This window comes from Girardinichthys multiradiatus, chromosome 24 (genome assembly GCF_021462225.1).
Source record: "Girardinichthys multiradiatus isolate DD_20200921_A chromosome 24, DD_fGirMul_XY1, whole genome shotgun sequence".
In the NCBI taxonomy this organism is placed as follows: domain Eukaryota; kingdom Metazoa; phylum Chordata; class Actinopteri; order Cyprinodontiformes; family Goodeidae; genus Girardinichthys; species Girardinichthys multiradiatus.
In genome coordinates this window covers 17155142-17171805 of record NC_061816.1, presented here as the reverse complement: position 1 = coordinate 17171805, position 16664 = coordinate 17155142, and the positions used below count along the sequence as shown (strand labels likewise).

The 16664-nt window shown below is 38.0% G+C and overlaps 1 long non-coding RNA gene across 1 annotated transcript in view; it reads right to left on the bottom strand.

Annotated features, from left to right (window-relative positions):
* LOC124861718 overlaps positions 1-15467 on the bottom strand; it is a 53892-nt gene extending 38425 nt beyond the window's left edge. Inside the window, exons 1-2 of the long non-coding RNA XR_007036725.1 lie at positions 15234-15467; positions 2951-3038 (exon numbers count right to left, since the gene is read on the bottom strand). This is a non-coding gene — a long non-coding RNA (uncharacterized LOC124861718). The remainder of the gene's footprint in view (positions 1-2950; positions 3039-15233) is intronic.
* Positions 15468-16664: the final 1197 nt, after the last annotated feature.

Sequence of the window (16664 nt, the reverse complement as noted above, 5' to 3'; positions counted from 1 at the left end):
AAAAAATACTCTAGAGCTGCTACTAAACATTGCATTATACACATCCAAACAAGCCATAGGCTGGCGAGGAGCTGTATGTGATCAATTACTTTGAATTCGATTTTTAACAAATGAGATCAACCGTTAAGTTGTAGACGGTCGACGTTACATGGCGTAATCGTATTTATCTGTCAGAGAGTGGTTGCTTTGGAGGGATTTCCCCTTTGGTCCAAAGAAATCAGAGGAAAGATTGCCCAACCCATGAATGTTGGATAACAGTCAGTCTCTGGGCACCTAGTTAAAAATAGCTCCACAAAGACTTTCCCCGGCTCACTCAAAGCTACAGTTTAAAGCTTGATTTTAGCAAAGCTTCCCTGGAACTTAAAAATGACACTCAAAAGAAAACTTCACATGACATCCAGGAAACTTCTGACGTCTGCATTAATCATTTCAACCAGTACTAATAAATATTGCACATGGGGTGATTCACATTGTCATTAAACCATGATGGGTTCCCACCAGTCCTACTTCAACTGGATTGTGAGAAACAGGAAAATTAGAAGGAATATAAAAAAAAATTGATTCTAGAGAATAAGTATTTGGTTGTTTTTTTATGTTGCAACAGGATAACCGATGAGTGAAATCTCACAGTTCCAGCACATCTGTGAAAACAAGCCACTGTGTTAAAGTATCTCAGTTTTTGGCAAAAATGTTTAACAGGAAACATGAAAATGGAAAATATTTAAATGTTTTCCCCTTCAGTGTTGGGTAAAAAACAGCTTTTGCTTTTGCCTTGTTTTGTTTTTAGCTGTGGGAATTTGTTTCGTCACAGTCAATTACATTCAGCCCGCTGTTATTAAACTAATTTCAACCTAACATAGTGTCATAACGGTTTTTGTGGTGGACCAGAGGCAGACAAGTACGGAGGAAGCAGAGTGGGATCAGTGGGAAAACTCCTTTAATAAAGAGAGTCCGCTACTTGCAGGCGAGTGCAGGGCAACAAGACAATCCAGTCACTGGCATTGAAAACAGGATCCAATATAAGAGTATCTCCAAAGAGGCATCAACGAGACGTGACAGACGTGACAAAAAGACATGACGACACCGCGTGGAACAAAGGACAAGACAGACCTAAATAGGGACGAGGTGAACATGAAACAATAGGGCAGGTGATCAGGAAAACAGGAAACAGGTGAGACGTGGAGACAGGGAGGCAGAGGGAGCAGGTGAAGCAGACAGAGACAAAGAGGACATGGAGGAGCAAGATGAAGAAACAAACTGTAAAACACACCCAGGGAACCAGAACACGGGGAGAACAACAGATCTAAAAAATACAATAAAACCACACAGTCAATCAGAACAGAACCTAGGAAATAAAACACCAGAAACGGGAACTCAAAGACGTCAAAAACATCTGATTAAACATAAACAAATACAGAACCGAAAACACACTGTGACACATAGTTCAGCTCAGTCCAATTAAACTCCGGTCACCTCTGTTTAATTGGATTTGGTTTGGCTCGTTCATGGTTAATTCAGTTTCTGCAATTCAATTTTAATTTCAGCAATGCTCAGTTTAAGTCAAGTCAGTTGAAATCAGGTCAATTTAATTCTTACAGCACAAAGTCACAGCAAATGTCTTATCAAGGCATTTGTAATGTGACCTATGCATTGGTTCAAACTGATACAAATATTAACTTTTTTTTTTTCACATGATATAACTTTTCTGTAAAGTTACATTCAATATAGTTCAGCTCAGTTTAAATTGATTCAGGTTATTCACTTAAATTGTAATTAAATGAATATTCACATGAATTAGATTTTTTTGTTCTAATACAAATCTATCAGCTTGTGATATCTGACATGTCCAAGTTTTTTCTGTGGTGGGAACACATATAGAAATAATCCACTAGGAAAACTGGAGGGGATCCCCTCCACCATCGCCCAGTTTCAACAAATTACATTAAAGTTGATGATTTTTTTTTTTTTTGCAACACTAGTGGGCTTGATTACTCCCAGTATTTCTTTTGACAGTATTTGGACAGGAAAAGGGGTGCGGAGAGAGAGAGGGGAAGACATGCGGCAAACGTCGCCAGGGCCGGGACTCAAACCCAGGACGGCTGCATTGAAAACTAAAGCGTCCGGCTATGGCTTGCGCGCTTAACCCTCTACACCACCTCCTTGGACTACAACAGTATAATAATTGGCTATGTATGATCTACTGAATCCAACTGTGTTATACATTTAGTTAGAAGGTACAAAATTTTGTATTTAGGTTAAAATCTGAAACTGAGAACTGAAATCAACAGGATTTAACAGAATAAATTTGGACTGAACTGGGAATGGGCTTGACCGGTTCCAGTAGAGGTAGAAACACCATCAGGACTTTTCATTAAAAGGCCCTCATTTAAACTGTAATAAACTGAATTATTTACAGCTGATCAGTTAAAATACTAGCAATTACTTTAAATGTTAAGATTTTTTGTTTAGTGCTGTCAAACGTAACCCTTCAATGTAATAGGAACCACAAGGAAACAACATGTAAAGCAAGACTGCATTCAAAATCTAGATTTACATAAATTATTGAAAATTAATCAACACCGTCATAAAATGTTTATTCTTAAATAGCTAGAAACTAAGCCATTTCTTAACAATTCTTTACTTTCAATGTTTCAACAACTTCCATAATTAATGGTCAAAATACTTTTTAAACAGATTAGACTACATATCTTTGAGCTGTCCTACGGTTACCTGCATGTACTGAGCTGCCTTCCCTCCCTGCTGCCTTCTGATGATAATTAACGTCTTCAGAAGGAGGCATGCTGTCAGAAGAAGCTCTTTGGATTTTAGAATTTACACCATTCAAACAGCAAGTGTGGACAAGACCAAAGGACAGATTATCGGCAATAGAGCCTGATCTGTGTGATTTATATATTTTTTTAACTTTAGTTAAAAGACGCAAGGTACTCACAGGGTTGGGGATTAAAACCGGAACATCTGCGTCGAGGATCCAGGCCTACATGGGTCGCACGCTGTACTGCTACACCATACGCCGTGCCCTGAGAAACATTTCAAGCAACATAAGCTGGAAGAGGATCTGGTTCCAATCACCAGCATTAATTGTAACATTACACTGCAACATGTAGAGCAATGTGTGAAAATCATGTCCTCCTTTATTTTAATCTCTCTTCTGTGTGCAATATTAAACATGAGAGGTGGCCACAAATCTGTTGTTTTGAAGAATTAAAAAGGTTCATATACATGAAAAAAAAAAAAAAGAGTCCAAAATATAAAACAAAAATTAAAAGTTATCGGTCATGTGAAATATTTAAGACACTATTACAGTCTGGTTTTCCTAGCATATTTGGACAAATATTTATCATCAGTTTAACAACACTGAACATTTAAAGTCAAATTAAACAATAAGAAAGACAAGTACATTAAAAAACTTGAAACAAAAATGTGAAACAAAAGTTCTGGTGAGGAATTAATTAGGACCCGCCCACATTTGTTCCCAGTGGTTAAAATCACTCAGGTGTAAAACATCAGGCGTGCAAGATTAGAACGTCGTTACTCAGTATTTGGAAGTTCGCCCTCTTTAGCCTCATATTTAGTTCGGCATGCTCCTGATTGTTAAAGTGAGGGAGAACACCAAGCTGAGATCCAGAGAGCTGTTTGATGTCTCTTTAGAAAGTCTGGCAGGAAATTTAAAGAGGTCTAGAAGAATACAAATTTATATGATAGGTTTACCTTCCATGGGAGGTGTGCAAGGAGGAACGTTTGACTCTGTAAAATTGAATTTCACCAGAGAGGATACTGGCAAAAAAACAAGTCTTCTAGTATAATGTTCAGATAGCTGTTCAGACAGCTATGTATTAGGCTGAAATATTTGGACACCAAAACAGTTTTGGCATAAACCAAACAGCATTCCAAGTAAAGAACCTTATACCAAATTAAGCATAGAGGTGAAAGTGTCATGGTTTGGGGAACCATTCCAGCAGCAGGACCTGACCAGTGCACCATTGTAGAATCCACAATGAATTCAATGCATCAGAGGGAGCTTGAGGAAAATTTGAGATAGCAATCATAGCAATGACCTAAAACATACCAACATATCCACCAAGGACCGGCTGTATCCCACCAGAATGCATCTGTTCATTTCTAGCATTTCATTTGAGTTAAGACAAACAAAAGCGTTGTTCAGAATCTGGACTAACTGGCAAAGACAATAGTCCAAAGTTGATCGGGTAAGAGGTGTGTGTGTTCTCTGCGTAAGAGTGAAAAGTCACTGGTCCAGACTAAAGGTTTCCAAGGGACAAACATGACTTTTTTTTTACCCTAAATCTACAATTTTTACTACAAAAGTGTTTGTAAAAAGAAAATGAAAAAAAAAATCCCCTTTGATCTGTTTTAACCGCAATGAACACAGACAGAAAAATGATATCAAAGAAGCTTGCCTGATGTTTTGCAAAAAAAGCAGAACAAAACAAGAACTGATTTGGAGAGACAAGAGTTTTGTCATCTCGCTCAGTTGGATTCTATGTGCTGTTCCCACATCTTTTCACCCCCCTGCTGCAAGTCCAAACACATTTTCACTAGTTTTCACCCTGCAAAACTCCTCCATTCATGTGCTCCACTTCAGAGAGCCACACTAACCAGCTGAAAATGTCAAATGCTCCTCATGTTTGTTGAGCTGACGGGGACCAGAACAAACACACAAGGGGGCCTGTTTTTCACTCACAAATGTGTGTTATGTAACAGCTGTCTGATTGCAGGCAAAGAGGTGTTGATTTTAAAAACTGTAGCTTCTGAATCTTTGGTTGTTTCAACATCTACCAGCAGCAACCACAGCCAGAAGACTATCACCTTTTTCACTGCTGAGAACTGACAGCTGCATATTCTGATTGGTCTGTTTTTAAATGCAAACCATGGGTGTAATGGTACATAGAAATCACTGTTCAGTACATATTCGGGTTTTAAAGACACGATTCAGTATGTTTTTGGTACGCTTTAATCAAGGAAATTAAAAAAATGTTGTTTTTTTTTTTCTAAATTTAATATAAGTTTAATGTTCTAAAAGTTAAAAGTGAAAAGTATAGAACTGACTTGAGATTTTGTTGGATTTATTTCATTGAATAAAGTAGTATTATCAGGAACCATTATTGCCTGGATAGATAGATAATGCAGTAATCTAACCACCTGTAAACGGTCAATGTGGATGTTTAGAATTTCTTAAAAAAAGATTGTGCCCACATTTGAGAACAAAACACGTTTAACTCACGTTGAAGTTGTTTTGATATGCAGACAAATGTCCCAACTGTACCTGAATGCAGCATGAACAGCGGTTGGGAAATTCCCCTCATCCATGGAGATTCCCCTGACTTGAATTTTATATGATGTTTGGAGTTTGGAGCTGATTGGAGGCTGCATGGAGCCACTGTGACATCAGATGATTTTTCTCCAGTACCAGTGATGTTTACATTCAGCTTGATGTCTTTCAGGTGAATATTTCAGTTTACTGCAGAGCGAGCTACATATCTTATTGCTGCTGAAAAGCTGCAAGATGACATTAGGTTTTGGTTTGGTTCATCTTTCTTTCTCCACTGTAGCTGAATGAGAAACCTCATTGTTCCCAAATAGAGTTTAGTGATAGCTGGGAGTCCGCTCTGTTTTGGTGTCACTTGTTAAAGTTGCCCTACAGATCGTTGCATTGCACACATAATCCTCCTGCATATGTTCAGGTATTAAACAACGCTTTATTTGCCTGGTACACGTGCATACCGAAAGGACAGGGCGGCACCGGATATTTTATGTATGAATATGTGTATCATTACACCCCTAATGCATACACACCAAAAAATGTAAGGGTTGCCAGGCAATAAAATAAATGCAATCAGAAATAATTTTGTATGTGAAAAAAACTATTTTCACTGATTGTAGCGTCAAATCTGTCGTACTGGAGGAAGACATTTATTTCTTTTTAATTTACCTCCAGCTTGCCCATTTCACCTGATTTTTAGCACCTTATTTTATATTTGTGTTCTTTTATGATAAACCTATTATTATTCCTGATTAATGTCATCAATTTCCCTGATGCTTTCCTGAGAATGGTATACAAGAGTCCTTGTATGTTTATGACAGTCTGATTTTTTACAATTACTTAAGAACTTTTGCTATGATACAGTGCAGTTACTAGAGTAACAAGGTAGAAAGACACCAGCAGTGAGATACAACTGTTCCTGCACATCAATCTCCGAAGAGTTATAAGGTCATTTGTTTGGTAGAAAAGATTCTCCAGAAGTGGAAAACATTCTATACAGTTTTTAATCTTCCCAAAAGTGAATGTCAAAACAACGTTAGCCTAAACTCACTGTGCAATGCAAAGAGAAATTGCAAAAAGAAAACAAGAGCCCCATCTTACACTACAGGGATCAGCAGGGATCAGAAGTTTAAGATAATACAAATAAAACAAAAGACTGAACAAATTTGGCTTATCTATGGGGGTTGAAGGAGAATGTCCCTGTGAAAGAAATGCGGCAGCAAAATTTACATACATTAGAAGACTCAGCAGCAATTCTACAACAGAATGACTTAAAAAGAAAATGTAAATAATGAGCCAGTTATATACTGAAGCAACACTGGAAAGAAGAGTCAAAGAAGGATTAAAGGATTCAATGATTTTTATTGTCATACAAGCTCACATTTACATGGTAAGGTATGACATTCGGACTCAGGTCCCGGTTATGAAGCCTAATAAGCAAAAAGAAAACTAAGTATAACATACAAATAAAAAATAAAAAAAATAAAAAATATAGCAATCAGTAAAAATATTAAATTAAAAATTAAGCCCCACAGAAAATAACTGACAGTTATTGTTTATAAAAGGTAATTTGTCATTTTATAAACAATGACAGCATGGAATCTGTTTTGGGTTATGTTTAGTTGATGTTAGATTTAAATAATTTCCAAACATGATAGAGAACACAGAGCCCTCGAATTTAAGGAGAATGTAATTTTACAGACTGCATAATGAAGGATGATGTTTTGATGCATAATTATTTTATCTTCTCTGAATCAAAAAAGTATTCCCGCCACTACATTAAGAGTTAGAAATCAGCAAACTAAAATAGATCAGAAATATAAATTGATATAAAAGTGAATTTTTGCAGTAAATCAAACAATTTCCTGTCTGACAGGGCAAAGGCTTAATCGAGGTCCTAATTGTTTCTTTTGAATTATAGCCTAGTTTTTCTAAAACTGTAATTTCATCAACCTTGAAGCTGCAATGTGTTAAAAGAAAAGCGCTCATAAATTCCTGTTTCTGATTTTGCTTTGGGTTTATGGATGCTTTAACATGTTTTATTTTCTTTAAGAAATGTTTACTTTCTAATGAGTCTGATGAGCTGTCTTCATTTAAAAAACTGCTACAGATGAGTCATCAACATCTGTTTGATGTGTGTAATGAGAATGTGTGATGAGTGATGAGAAAATGCTAAAAGCCAGCGACCTTTTTCTATTCAATACTAATTGTAGGAAAATGTTACACTCTTTGTGTTTTTCCGTTTGCTTTGCTTTTTTTTTTTTGTTAAGAACCAAAGATGTTCGAGAGCTTCTTTGTTCACCCACACTGAACATGATAAACATCTTCGCTGTCCTGTTAGACTTTGTAGATGTAGATAAAATGTTCTGTGTGCAAACAGTTAGTACTGCAGGTGGGAACAACAGTGGTCCCTGCTGGGTCCTGTTAGAAGAAACTACGGTCTGACTGATGTTAGCAAGCAGGCAGAACCAGGAGTTTGCATGTACCGTGTATACAGCATAGGGCCGTAAAGTTTTAAGAATCCCTGTTGTTGAAGATTTTGGCGCCTTGGATAAGAGCCCTCTTCATAACTTGATACTCTGCGTGAAGCAAAATAGTAATCACCCCCTCTCCCTTTTACTTAATCTCTTGCCTCATTTACAATCAGGGCCCGCAGCAATGCATCTAGAGATGGCTCTTCGTCCCAGGAACTAAGAATCCCAGAGAAGATTGCTAAATGGGAGGAGGACTTCTCACTTTGTGTTCTTGGTGACTCGGTAAAAGAACCTAACTTTTTATAAGATGGCGAGATCCTCAGTCAGCATAATTTTAATTATTGTTATTGCTTGCTTGATAGCTTATTAAAAGTAACAAACTATAATAATAAAGACCTAAAAATCTAATTTACAAAATATTCAAAGAAAAACAAATGTTGAAAAGGTCCTGCTGATTAAATTAAACTTTTTACAAGAGATAAAGGTGTTTTAGGATTACAGATTTCTTCTATTTTTGCTTTTTTGTCACATGTATATATTTCCGATCAAAGTAATTTTAATATCAGATAACCTAGGTAAATAAAAAATGCCTGTTTCAAATTATGATTTCCATTCATTGATGGATTTTTTTGTCTTCAGTTTCACTGGCCACACTCAGGCAAATCCCTTTAAGTGCCTGTGACACACTTTCTCACAAATGCAGAAAAAGAAAGAGAACATCTTAGTATTGAAGAAATTGGGCAGTGATTGACATTATATTAGGAATAAATATGCAATAAACGACAATTGCGGCACAAAATAGGCATGTTTTGTTGTCAAAAGTCCAAAGTTGCAGTGATGTGTTTACGTGAAAGGGGAAGTCTGCAGTCATTCATTGTGTGAGTGTCAATAATTAGCTGTTCAGGTAGGAGCCAAGTTGCGTTAAAAACAGTGTTAATATTGCGAAACGGTGCATTGCTGATGGACGTAGCAAAACTACAACAGCAGCCGTTAGTCTGCACTACTTTCCTGAAGCGAAGAGGATCAGAGCTGGAAAACTGAGGTGGGACAGATGGGCTGGTCCCACCAAGCACAGCCAGTTGTGATTCAGCGAACTGCTTCGAACAAAAAACCTCTGAATTTACAAGAGAAATGATTCCATAGGTCGGGATATCTGATAGACGAAGGAGAATGTTGAAGCAGAGTCTATAGCCATCCTGTTCAGAGCATCTGATGGGAAAAGATAGCCTAAGAAAATGTTTTTTGTATTAAAAATGAAAAATTATACATGCATACGATATATTTTAATAAACGATTCTCTAAAATTTCTAATAACGTTTTTAAAAACTTACACACCAGGTAGTGTCTACAAATCTTGAAACATCAATTATGTCTGTTGCTACTGCTCCATGCAGCTCAGCTTCGCCTCCACGTGTTTCACTGCGGTGTGGCGCTGTTGGCTCCGCCAGTGGCTCCAACATATAAAAACTTGTGCTCTGCCATCTGACCTTCTGACTCGTCTCTCTCTGAGGCTATTTTCACACTGAAAGTCTTAAAGGCTCATTTGCAATTTTGATCTTTTCCTAAAATCTGATTATTTTTTTTTTAGCAGCTGTCAAACTACTAATTAAATGCAACCACCAGACTTCAGTCTGAGTGGTTCACAACGCGACCTGCATGCGCAGATAGAGAATGTAGACCTCCCACTGAAGCAATCTGTTTACAGATGTAAACAGAGATGCAGCCGTTTCTGTTATCAAATTGGTGAGCAATAGGAGCAACAATATTATGACCACATTATAACAAGATGATAAGAGGTAAGAAGAAAAACAGCACAACTGTTAACAATGGCCTCTTGTGGAGCAGTAACTGCTACATCTGTAGAGAAGTTTGTGTGGATGTGTAGTTGGAGCCAGGACAAGGACGTAAAAGTCGGCTAAAATGCGACATGATCGTTCTGACTGTGGACGCATCCGATTTAGTACCACATATGGATGTGGCACAATTTGAATTTGTTTACAGGTACAAAGATCGGAATTAGGCTGTTCTGAAAATGTGGACATGGGGTGCATTTGCTGCAGTGTGAACGAAGCCTGATAGTGACTGAAATATAGCAAAAGAAGCAGATTCTTCGCTAGTGTATGTTGTAGTCATTGCAGGTCTGGTCAGTTTACATGCCGGGGTTCTCATTTCACGTCATTAAAGAGTGTAACAAAAATCGCAAAGGAGTAATTGGATTTATCATAAAAATTTAATGTCGCAGGCACTTTAAATAGAGCCTTTCTGACAACATGAAGTAGGCTAAAGGATCTTTAAAATAAAAAAATTCAACACATCATTGGAACATTTTGAAAGGTGTAAATCCCGTTACATCCAGCATGAAATGAACATCCATTGGAAAAAGAAAATCATACCAACAGTCAAACATGGTAGAGGTAGTGTGATGACCAGGGTCTGCTTTGTTGCCTCAGGACAACTTGTTGTAAATGATGGAACCATCAATTCTGTTCTCTATCAGAAAATCCAGAAGCAGAACATCCAACCATCAGTTCAGCACCTTGAGCTTAATGGGCAATGATTTTTTTGGAATGGCCTATTCAAAGTCTCAAAAGTTAAAACCAACTGAGATGCGGTGTCATAACTCTAAACAGGCTACTCATACTCAAATACACTGCAACCTGGCTGAATTCAAACAAACTAGAAAATTCTGCTAAGGAGTGTGTTATCTCTGGTTACATCTCCAGTGAGAGTCAGTTATTGCACACACTCAATGGTCCTGCATTGGCTTTAGGGTGAGGAAGTTGCTTACAAATGCCATGCCACACATTTCAGATTTTTATTTAGCAAAAAATATTAAACACCACCTATTGTTTTACTTCCACTTCACAATTTTGTACTACTCAGTGTTGGTCTATAACTTAAGATCCCAATAACACACAATGTGGTTTGTAGCTGTATTGTGGGAAATGTGGAAAGATTCAAGAGATGTCAAAATCTTTGCAAGGCACTGGCTTTAGACAGTTCTAAATATGCTTTGGATATGTCCTATTTTAAGAATCACAAAAGGTACGTAAATAAGCAAATATGGAAGAAAAGGGCATAAATATTTGATACCAATTTAGTTATCATCAGTCACTGAGAAAGCTGGGAATTTTTAAATCAGATCATCTCCCTGATGATGGGATATCGGTACAGCCCGGCTCCATCTTCCCACGCTCTGTCTTTCCTGGTTGAAAAACACAATCACATCATTAGGCATCACTATAACTCAGACCAGCAGGATGTCTGTTTTCATGGTGACGTCTCGGCACATGACTCAGCAGTGAAAAACCACAGCTTGGAGTTACAAGTTGCTTTGCCCTGCATGTGCGAGTGAGTGAGTCAGTGAGTGAGAGAGAGAGACTATGTGGCAACAAGTGCTTTTTTCTCTGCATTCCTTACAGTCACACATTACCTGAAAATACGCACCTATTGAGCCTTGCAACAGGATTGACACCCCTTTAACTTGTTCACATTTTGTCCTACTACAACCTAAAATGTATCTGTATTGGGATTTTATATAATAAACCATACAGAAAGCAGCACATAATATAAGAAATAGGTGGAAGTAAAATGTTAATGAGTTTTGATGTAAACTGTAACAAATTAGTGAAACAGTGGTGGCAGCATCATGATGTGGGGATGCTTTTCTTCAGCAGGGACAGGGAAGCTGATTAGAGTTAATAAGAAGGTGAATGTTGTTAAATACACAGCAACACAGTAAGAAAACTTGTAAGATTTATATTAATGGCTTTGTATGTAATTGACCAGAAAGTATTGTGTAACTGAGGTGGAAGCAAAAACTAAATTCTAATGCAGTTAAAGTATGCTGGGATTTCATAGCTCCAACTGGTGTAGCCAACATGACAAAAGAACACATTTAATTCTGTTTATAATATTTCATATTAATTTTATTTTTCCCCAAAGCTATTTGTTTTACATTAAATGCTCTCAGCAATTTGGATTTCACCATGATAATTGGAAGCATATGGCACACATTCTTTTGTATTTGGCTTTGATTCAACACATCAAGCTGGGTCTGAAGAAGTAAAACACCAATCGGTGGTCCTGGAATGAAACCAAGAAACAGCTGCTACAAATAAGTTTTGGAAGTGGTCACTCTAAAGTTACATGTACACCAGAAAAATATACAGGTCCTTCTCAAAATATTAGCATATTGTGATAAAGTTCATTATTTTCCATAATGTCATGATGAAAATTTAACATTCATATATTTTAGATTCATTGCACACTAACTGAAATATTTCAGGTCTTTTATTGTCTTCATACGGATGATTTTGGCATACAGCTCATGAAAACCCAAAATTCCTATCTCACAAAATTAGCATATCATTAAAAGGGTCTCTAAACGAGCTATGAACCTAATCATCTGAATCAACAAGTTAACTCTAAACACCTGCAAACGATTCCTGAGGCCTTTAAAACTCCCAGCCTGGTTCATCACTCAAAACCCCAATCATGGGTAAGAGTGCCGACCTGACTGCTGTCCAGAAGGCCACTATTGACACCCTCAAGCAAGAGGGTAAGACACAGAAAGAAATTTCTGAACGAATAGGCTGTTCCCAGAGTGCTGTATCAAGGCACCTCAGTGGGAAGTCTGTGGGAAGGAAAAAGTGTGGCAGAAAACGCTGCACAACGAGAAGAGGTGACCGGACCCTGAGGAAGATTGTGGAGAAGGGCCGATTCCAGACCTTGGGGGACCTGCGGAAGCAGTGGACTGAGTCTGGAGTAGAAACATCCAGAGCCACCGTGCACAGGTGTGTGCAGGAAATGGGCTACAGGTGCCGCATTCCCCAGACCTGGGCTACAGAGAAGCAGCACTGGACTGTTGCTCAGTGGTCCAAAGTACTTTTTTCGGATGAAAGCAAATTCTGCATGTCATTTGGAAATCAAGGTGCCAGAGTCTGGAGGAAGACTGGGGAGAAGGAAATGCCAAAATGCCAGAAGTCCAGTGTCAAGTACCCACAGTCAGTGATGGTCTGGGGTGCCGTGTCAGCTGCTGGTGTTGGTCCACTGTGTTTTATCAAGGGCAGGGTCAATGCAGCTAGCTATCAGGAGATTTTGGAGCGCTTCATGCTTCCATCTGCTGAAAAGCTTTATGGAGATGAAGATTTCATTTTTCAGCACGACCTGGCACCTGCTCACAGTGCCAAAACCACTGGTAAATGGTTTACTGACCATGGTATCACTGTGCTCAATTGGCCTGCCAACTCTCCTGACCTGAACCCCATAGAGAATCTGTGGGATATTGTGAAGAGAACGTTGAGAGACTCAAGACCCAACACTCTGGATGAGCTAAAGGCCGCTATCGAAGCATCCTGGGCCTCCATAAGACCTCAGCAGTGCCACAGGCTGATTGCCTCCATGCCACGCCGCATTGAAGCAGTCATTTCTGCCAAAGGATTCCCGACCAAGTATTGAGTGCATAACTGTACATAATTATTTGAAGGTTGACGTTTTTTGTATTAAAAACACCTTTTTTTTTATTGGTCGGATGAAATATGCTAATTTTGTGAGATAGGAAGTTTGGGTTTTCATGAGCTGTATGCCAAAATCATCCATATTAAGACAATAAAAGACCTGAAATATTTCAGTTAGTGTGCAATGAATCTAAAATATATGAATGTTAAATTTTCATCATGACATTATGGAAAATAATGAACTTTATCACAATATGCTAATTTTTTGAGAAGGACCTGTACTTTTATTGCTCAATCTTACAATTAAAGGGGACGTCTCGATTTATTAATGTTGATCCACTCCCTTTCTGTTTCCTCTGTTCTTTTCAACCGTCCCCTGATTGTTACATGCAGTACTTCCTTTCCATAAAAATATTGAAAGTCCTGCTCATCTCTTGTTCTCCAGCATGCCTATACTCTCCATTACCCTATAATAAACCGTGGTGGAAAAGATTACCACTAAACATGGCCAATCTGCCTTCAGACATTTACTTGCAAAAAGGACAGTTACAATGTAAATATCCTGGGGCACTTCCCCCTCTGTTCAACCCACTTCCTGTCTGCCTCCTTTTAAATAGAAAATAATAAAAAGACCACTAGTGCTGCCAAAAGAAAAAAAAAAGAATGTAAATATTCTATACTTTAATCAGTGAAGATTTAAGAGTGAATAATTTCAGAAATGGGTTAGCGAACCCTATTGTTGCAAATAGTTTTACTTTAAACTCACGGTTCTTCAACCTAATTTTTGTCCATCCCTAACTAAGCTGCAAAAACAAACACTTAAAACTTGACTCAGACTCGTACCAAAAGACTTTAAACTTGGAACTGTTCCCTAAAAAGATGTGAATCTGACTCTGACTCATGCGCCAAAGACTTGAGACATGACTGACTCGGGCCTCTAAAACTTGATTTTAACTCATGTTGTACAAGCATCAGATTTGACTTGGAGTCGTGTCTTAAAGAAATGAGACTCAACTTAGATTAGACTCTGCTCCATAAGATCTGAGAATCTGTTCATTTAGATGTAGCTTAGTAATATTGACCACACAGATGTCTCTCCAACTGAACGCGGCATGAACAAAATAAACTTAACTTACCCCTAATATTCTGCCTCTGTTAAACTAGCTGTGTCTTTAACTAGAGGAATATAAAAACAGGTTATGTCACATCTTACATTTGAGCATATTTACAAGTATTTATCACTATGATTCATTAAAATAGGTAACTACCTAGAGAGTTGAAGAGATCCTCAATGGTTAAATACATGGGGACGAAATTATTTCTTTACAGATAAAAGACAAGAGGTAGGTTGCGATGACATGGCAATTTTTGGGTTCAAAATAGGGATACGAATTAGCATTACAGCCAAAATCGAGCCGGAGGCGAACAAATCAGATTTGGTTGTCTACCAATCTGAAGCTGAACAAGTGCATCAGTCCATGCATCGAAGTCATCCATCCCTTTGTTGCAGATGGTTTTATTGGAGTGGAGCATAACCTGCCCAACTAAAAGTGTTTTACACAATGGCTTATAAGTTTAGCTTTTTTAGTTTTGGAAAAAAGTTAAACGTCTGCAGAAAGTGATAGAAGACTAAGGGGGAAGTAGCACCAACACCTTTACAAGCATAAACTATGTGTCCAACAAAGATTAATTGACATACCATTTAAAATATACTAGAGCATATCAATGGCATTATTTGGTTCTCACTGTGTCTTACCGTGGTCCCAGAAAGGTAAAGGGGATAGAACCATGGCCTTCTGTTGTGCTGTAGTTATTGTTGCCATTCAAAAAAGGGTAGAATTGGTAAAACACCTCTGTTAAAGGCCAGGTTTTTGCAAAGTAAAAAAATTAAACTGACCATTAAAGTTAATAAATTGCGAGATGGGAAACCGCCAGACTAGAAATAATGACCACTGAAACTGCATTGACAAAGGAAAGGAAATAATTATATGATTCGCTCACCTCGCATTTCACTGAGTGTTCATTGTCATGGCAGGAGCCTCGCATCTGGTTTCTCCAAGAAGCTCCATCAAATTGCCGACTGAGTGGAGACCCAAGTGTAAAGTTTTGGTTTAGAAACCACTCAATGGTTTGGCTGAAGTAGTTTTATGTATGTCCTGTCTATGGTATTCCTCTCAACTCTCTGTCCTTCGCTGCAGCCCCTGACCAAGTCCACAGGTGGAGCTCATCAGCCTAATCAAAGCAGCACCTGCACCTTTCCACATAGTGCATTTACTGCTTCAGACACAAAGTGTTGTTTCTCAATAAAAACTAGTATAGGATATAGGGGAACTTTTACTAATTCGCTTAAAACATGTGACTTTTATCCTGTAAAATTGAAATGAAAGACAAACAAATTTGTTATAAAAGCTTAATTGACCCAGCTGCAAAGGTGTGTACACCCTTAATCTAATACTTTATTTCAGCTTTTAGTCTGAATATTGACTTGGTAACATATAACAACTCTGCTTTGGATGCATTGTTTGGACTCACTAGGACGATGAAATATAAAATCACTCTTCACCTTAAGATTTCTAGAGAAGCTCTGTATGTAAACTAGCTGCAGAGATCCATTCTGTGTTTAGTCAGCAAACAGCTGAACAAGTTTCCTTGTGTAATGTTTTTACAGGTAAGAATGTGCTCCTATTTGCATTACCAGAAGACTGTGTGGGGGTGAAACTATACATGTGTGCATATATGCACATCTATGCACAAACTTAAATGTGGAAATGAAGCATGTATATGTGTAAAACTGAAGTGCAGAGTCTATATTTCCTCCAATTTTAGAAGTCAGCACATAGTGGAACACAGAGGTGTATCCCCTCAATTGACATGCATCAGTGAGTACCTATTATACACCATAGGCAGAACACACCAAGAGAAAAAAGATTAGTGAACTTCAGCTCTTGGTTTCATCAGAAGCATCGATGCTTCTAAACAGAACAGGTTCGGAAATGGTTGTTGGGCAACTCGCCGAGTAGCGCCTCAGGTGTGGGTTGTTCATTTAATAGAGCCGTACTTCCTGATGCACTTCATAGACTTCAGTGACTTCTCTGTAGCAAGTGCACTACCAAGATGTAAACACACTACTAAAGTCGAAGGTAAAAAGACTAAATTTACAAAATGGCAAAAGAGAAAAGTTATTAAAACCGTGTTACAAAGTTTCCTCTCATCAGCAAAGAAAGGAGCTTTACATAAACAATAATCTTACTGGAAGCTCAGTTCAGTTTTTTTGTTACTAACTGCTGTACCATAATAGATGTTTTGGTGAAACAGTCGTTTTGCAGAAGCCTTATGGGTTTGTTTTATTTTTTATGGAAAAAACTGTAATGGAAAAGTTTGCAAAGCGAGCTGAGTGGAGTTGAGTAGGGCCAAATCGAGCCAGTGGAAAAG